The sequence below is a fragment of the Oncorhynchus masou genome, chromosome 15 (genome assembly GCF_036934945.1).
Source record: "Oncorhynchus masou masou isolate Uvic2021 chromosome 15, UVic_Omas_1.1, whole genome shotgun sequence".
Lineage (NCBI taxonomy): Eukaryota > Metazoa > Chordata > Actinopteri > Salmoniformes > Salmonidae > Oncorhynchus > Oncorhynchus masou.
In genome coordinates this window covers 22,863,227-22,870,496 of record NC_088226.1, presented here as the reverse complement: position 1 = coordinate 22,870,496, position 7,270 = coordinate 22,863,227, and positions in this window count along the sequence as shown.

Here is a 7,270-nt window from a genome sequence, read left to right as displayed (position 1 = left end):
AAACGTCTGCAAAAAAAATCGTAATTAAATTGTTGCCAGCACCACAGTTGCAGTCACCACTGCTCTGGATAACATGAAAACAGCCTAACCAACTGTGCTAGGGTGAGTAAAATGGTCAGAGTGTGGTGTTCTCTCATTTGTGTCTGGAAGTAGCTAGCCAAAGTTAGCTTTGGTGATTGACTCTCACGTCACCACCTCCTAGCCTAACTCTCTCCACTGTCTTCCAGTTCGATCATTGGCATCCACCGCTTGCTACAAGACCATGGTGCTTGCCTACGGAGCTGTGAGGGGAACGGCACCGCAGTACCTCCAGGCTCTGATCAGGCCCTACACCCAAACAAGGGCACTGCGTTCATCCACCTCTGGCCTGCTCGACTCCCTACCACTGAGGAAGTACAGTTCCCGCTCAGCCCAGTCAAAACTGTTCGCTGCTCTGGCCCCCCAATGGTGGAACAAACTCCCTCACGAATCCAGGACAGCGGAGTCAATCATCACCTTCCGGAGACACCTGAAACACCACCTCTTTAAGGAATACCTAGGATAGGATAAAGTAATCCTTCTCCCCCCCTTAAATGATTTAGATGCACTATTGTAAAGTGGCTGTTCCACTGGATGTCATAAGGTGAATTCACCAATTTGTAAGTCGCTCTGGATAAGAGCGTCTGCCAAATGACTTAAATGTAATGTAAATGTAGAACGCCCGGATCAACCCGACTCCTCGGCCAGAGCGTCCGGTGTAGGCTCTGAATGCTCCGAGAGCAAAACGCTTTGAATTTCCGAACGGACAATCTGACAACGCTCTGAATTTAGGAACGCCCAGAGCGTACTCTGGCACTCCAGATTTAATCTACAAACACATTCGAAATCGTACGAGGTCTAGCTACTAATTGGCTATGCTAACAAGCTAGCAATAGGTTGCATAGCAACAGTCAAAGCTATAGTTAGCTCAACTAACAGTTTACCGTTCTTTTACAGTATTCTCAAATGTAACCTTTATTTAACAAGGCAAGTCAGTTAAGAACAATTTTTTTTAAATGACGGCCTACTCCAGCTAAACCCGGACGACGCTGGGCCCAATCATATCCCAATTACAGCAGTACTATAGTGACGCCGCTTGCACTGAGATGCAGTGCCTTAGTCCGCTGTGCCATTCGGGAGCCCTATGAACTGATAGTATGCAGTATGTACTCCTTAAGTATGTAGTATACAGTATTTTAGTATGTGTGTTCGAACACAGTTTAGGTCTTCTGGGGCAGTATGCATCAAGCCTCTCAGAGTAAGAGTGCCGATTTAGGATCAGTTTTGCCTTTTAGATCACATTGAATAACATTACATGGATGGGGAAGCTCCTCTCCCCAGCTTCCACTGATTTATACAGCCCCTGGTCTTTCCTGGCCTAGTATGTAAGGTATTGCCTCTACTCCAATTGTTTGAGAACAGGACCCTTTTTCCTAAAATGTAAGCCAAAACAGGCTCTATCTATCAGTTTGTCATAGCTACTATCTAGGTTCATTGTTTGTTGAAAAATTAGGAAGCTGCTTCAAATGTGGGTAAGGGTCTTCAACATAGATAATCCTTGAAGTATGTGCCTTGCTTTCTGTTACTTTGATCAACTGTTCTAGGCTGAACCTCATTTAATAGCGTAATGCTTTTGTTATGAGTGCCATCAAAGTTTTGGAGACAATGCGACAAAGCCTCTTCAGACTGTTGGAAGTGGCAGTAGACTCATGCTTAAACCGGTGTTACAAAAAGGGTTGTGACATACTTGGCATTCCTTTTTTTTTGCAAAAAGGGACATCACTTTTTGACAAAATTATGTGTCATGCCTAAAGTATAAGTTTGGGTGAGCATATAACGCGAATGTCTAGCATCCCAAAAGTTGCTTGTAACTCACAGACAACTTTAGCTTTTTTTCTAATGATCAACTTTGCAACTATTTACTACTTTTTAGCTACTTTGCAACTACTTAGCATGTTAGCTAACCCTTCCCATAACCCTTTAACGTAACTCCTAACCTAACTAACTTTAGCCACCTAGCTAACATTCCACCTAGCCACCGAGCTAAAGTTAGCCACAACAAATTGAAATTCGTAACATATATGTTTAGCAAATCGTAACATATTGTACAAATTGCAATTCGTAACTTATATTGTACGAATTACCATTCGTTTATTATAATACCAAATTGATGGACATCCACAAATGAATACATATCATACTAATTGGAGTATTCCCAAACATACTTTTACTATGTTACGTCTACCCCCCCAGGTTGTTCTAAGTTACCTTATTTTAGCAGAAGGGCAAACAGGTTTAAAATTGAATTTACTCTTTCCCCCTCATCCTTTCTCAGGGACTGATTTAGACCTGGGACACCAGGTGTGTGCAATTAATTATCAGGTAGTACAGAAAACCAGCAGACTCCGGACCTCGTAGGGTAAGAGTTGAATACTCCTGCACTAGAGTGTGTAAGGCAAAACCTGAAAAGGCAACAGGCAAATACACACACACTGGAGAAAATCTATCTGTGTTTTCTGTGTTTTCAAATGGACACGGACATGTATAAGATAACTGGTTTCCAGATTTGGGAACGAAGAGAGTACAGCCAATACCAGGTTAGTTATAGAATCTATTGCAGTGTTTTGATTAGGCAAAGCCTGTAATGTCCAGAAATGCTGGATAACAACATTCTTTGGTTATATCATATCTAGTGTAGCTAAAATCTATGGATGTTTTTTGCCATGGGGCAGAAAGAAACATGTTGCTGTTTTAGAGCTCAGTGATTCTTAAAAGATGCGACAATCTACCTTAATATTATCAAAATGTGAAGTTTATATTTTGACAGACGAACGTATCAGTTATTAACACCATGTAAAGGAAACACTCCTATTTTATAATTAAATGCAACTAAGTGGATTTATGTCAACTCCGTCAGACACCATAAAAGGCATTTCATTTGTACAATTATTGTCAAACAAGTGTTTAAAGGCCTTGATTATTTAACGCTAACATTTAGATTATTCATTCATGTGTAATACAAATCTCCAAACATATTTTCGTTTTGTTTTATAGCTATATTAAATGCTCCAGGGCTAATTTAGTTAGTAATCTGGCATGGTTTTCTAGATTTTGAACATAAAAGAACAATTATAAAGCTAACCTTATCCCTTCGGTCCAGCACAGCAAATACATTCATTGTTGAAGCATATGTTGCAGAACAGTGATTACAATTTTTGTTCAGAATATTGACAACAAAATAAATCAATCTTAAAGGGGTTACTACCTCTGTAGAGATGGGAGAACCTTCCAGAAGGACAACCATCTCTGCACCAATCAGGCCTTTTTGGTAGTGTGGCCAGACGGAAGCCGCTTCTCAGTAAAAGGCCCATGACAACCCACTTGGAGTTTACCAAAAGGCACCTAATGGACTAAACTGCGCCAGAGCGCTCAAGACCTCAGACTGGGCGAAGGTTTACCTTCCAACAAGACAACGACCCTAAGCATACATCCAAGACAACGCAAGAGTGGCTTCAGGACAAGTATCTGCATGTCCTTTAGTGGCCCAGCCGAAGCCGGGACCCGAACCTGATCGAACATCTCTGGAGAGACCTGAATATAGCTGTGCAGTGACGTTCTCCATCCAACCTGACAGAGCTTGAGGGGATCTGCACAGAAGATTTAGAGACCCCAAATACAGCTGTGCAAAGCTTGTAGCGTCACACCCAAGAAGACTTGAGGCTGTAATCACTGCCAAAGGAACAACCTCACTGCCATAGGCTCCAACACAAAGCCCTCTTGTTGTTAGTAAAGTCTAATTAAATGAAGACGGTTTAAATGAATTATTCCTACTCTTATTTGCCTATTTTCAGCACCATCAGCTGTCCATTTCCAATTGATTGTGCTGTGACTGCTGCTTCAAGTTTCAGCACCACAATGTAAGTAACTAAAATCTGGCTTATTGTGATGTCAATAACTTGTATAAAGACATCATGGGAAAGAAACATATTGTTTTTCTTCAAATCAATTATAGTAGTAGCAAGCTATCAAAGTTGACCTCCGGTCCTCAAATGCTCTCCTTCTCAAACTGAACAGAACATAGGCTATGGGCTAGTCTACTCGCAAGATGTTGCATTTTTTGGACAAGGCCTTAATCAAAAATTATTTTCTGAGGAATTCTTTGACTCTCCTCCTGAACTGCCACTGTAGGCCTACACAGCACAGCATTGGTTAGGCAGCAAAAAATAAGGTTTTGATCAGCAAGGGCAGAGCAGGCCTCAGGGTTGGAATATCCATTGCAGTGTGTAATGCAGGCTAGTTGTATTTACGCTATCCCAGCAGCTATCTTAGAAATATAACTTTGCTCTGTGCTTCTCTGAGGATGCACTTCGTAGCCTATAGCCTATAGCCTATAGGCTATGACTCATTTGATTGAGACCACGCTAAATAACCTATAGGCACACGTCATATTTCACGCCCAGCAGAGAATCAGGTGGAATCGGGCATCGATATATAGCCTAATAAGAAACTAATTCTAAAACACTGAGAAATATTGAAATTTCATAAATTAAAAATTACATGACCCTCCCTTGGACTACATTTTAAAAATAGTTTAAAAAAATAATACTAAACTCTCCCCTTGACTGAAATTGATAAAGCATGACCATCCCCTATTTTCCTCCAGGTACCCACCCTGTACATTTTTATCCATCTCTTAGCATTACAATTTTATCGTGCAAACTAAGAATGTTCTTAAGTTAAAGTTAGAAACAGAAGTGATAGTAATACTATAAATGATTAACCATTACAGAACTCTTCTGAAGGGTGACACAGCGTTTTTAGTCTGTACTCTTTCCCCCTCCCCCTCAATTCCTATTTCTCTCTCTCCTTCCCACTCTTTCTCCTGTCATAACCTCCCGTTGGTTGTACTACAGTATGGACTGACTCAGGCTCTGCCCTGGCTGTATTTCTGCCTTGCCGTTGTGACTCAGCATTCTGGAGTCTCAAGCAGAGACAGAAGAGGAAGCAAGATGTTCCACTCCCTCAATGGTTCTGTTTAAATGGAAGTCAAGGACTAAGCAGACCGCTATCGCATTGGTGTCTATGGAGGAACCCCCCCTTAAGCAGACAGTGGTAAATGGCCTGAGTGAACTTCCTTCATTTATCCACCATCTTTAGCCTGAAAGCCATTCTTTTCCGCTAATCACCGTGACAATGGTGGAAGGAGACTAGGTCTCATGACTATTGAAACAGACTTGAGCGGTGATGAGGGCGAAAACGTGTTGAGACCAGAAAAAAAGGGAAGAAGTAGAGAACAGTAGTAACATACTATGTAACTTACTAAGGCATTTTAAACAAATAGCTGTAATATGGTTGTTTCTGATGAATGATGGAAGGAAAATACACCAACAACTTTCCTGATCATTTGGCCAATATACCCCAATCACAACTCAAATAACAATATTTTTCCATATTACTTTAAACTGTTGGTCTAACTAACAGTTTAGAAAATCCCCAACAAACCCCTTGTTTTTTCACACTCAATAGTTTCCTGTGTGTATCAAGAATGATCCACCTCATATAGGGACATTCAGCCAATTTAACCCACCTGCGGGAAGCATTGGATTCAACATGGGCCAGTATACCTGTAGAATGTTTCGACACCTTGTAGATCGAGTCCTTGTCCCAACTAATTGAGGATGTTCTGAGGGAAAAGGGGCGTTTGCAACTCAATGTCAGGAAGTTGTTCTAAACACTCAGTGTACATATACAGTGCCATACAACAGTATTTCCACCGTTCTGATTTTCTCTATTTTAGTATATCCAGGTCCTGAGGCATCAAAGCATCCCAATCCATCACACTACCACCACTATGCTTGACTGTTGGTATGAGGTTCTTACTGTGGAATGCAGTGTTTGGTTTTCGCCAGGCATAATGGGACCCATCCGTTGTATAGGAAATCATGTCCAGTCCTAATAGGCTGAAGATTCTGTTATGAATAAAAGCATTGTGTTGGTCTAACCTGGAAACAGAGATTCTAATTGCTTTGGACTTTTTAGACTAATTTTATTACTCCAAAATGAATGAAAATAAAATTATGCTGACACCATCTAAAATATAATTTTACTTTGTAGAAATGATCTCAATACCATATCAGTCCATATTATCAGGCAGGTGTGTTATTTAGCAATAAGCATTGATAACCTGTTGCATGGGGTTGCCCATCTACATTTACCCCAGTGTGCTAATCATTATCTAGATCATGAACTCAAAACATTATCTTGTTGCTAGCAACATGGGCTATTGCTGACTTGATTGTCCTTAACTTTCCACTGGTACTCAGCCAAGGATGTATAAACACTGAATAATGTAAGCCTATCTGTTACAACAGAATTATGTTACTGCCTACCATGCTATGTTGTTGTCTCTTTATGCAGTGTTGTGTTTTTCGTCGTGATGTGTGTTTTGTCAAATATTTCTATTCACTTCAGCCCCCGTCCCTGCCGGAGACCTTTTGCCTTTTGGTAGACCGTCATTGTAAATAAGAATTTGTTCCAAACTGACTTGACTAGTCAAATAAAGGTTAAATAAAAATATAAATAAAATAAATTTAGCCCTCTGGGGGCGATGACCATTTTTGAATTAGTTGTTCAGAACAGTACCGTGTCCGTTGAATTCAATGCTGCCCACTGTTCCGTCTTACAGAACGAAACCATAGTTAATGCTAATACTTGGCAATATCAGGGTGAGATTGACCAATAGAAGCTCACTATTGCTGTATACATATACGCCCTATAACGCCTAAACCAAGCTGTTTCTAAAAACTCAGGTTTTAAAATGGTGCAGTTCACTTATTTTTAAGAGCAGAAATAAATGTACGAGTAATGGGAAGCTGGGATCTTCCTCTTAACTGTGGCCATCAAAGCTGCTTTCAAAGTGTGTTTCTCCCCTTATTGCATTAAGAAATGTTGTGAAACGACTGCCCACAAGGTTCTCAGGTGGTATTTGTAGGATTTGGGATGTCAATTTGTATCCCTCCATATCGTATGATACAGTGCATTTAGAAAAAATTCAAAGTCAAAACAGGTTTTCAGACATTTTTGCAAAAACGAGAAATACTTTATTTACATAAGTATAAAGAGCCTTTGCTATGAGACTCGAAATTGAGTTCAGGTGCATCCTGTTTCCATTGATCATCCTTGAGATATTTCTACAACTTGATTGGGAGTCCACCTGTGGTACATTCAATAGATTGGACGTGATTTGGAAAGG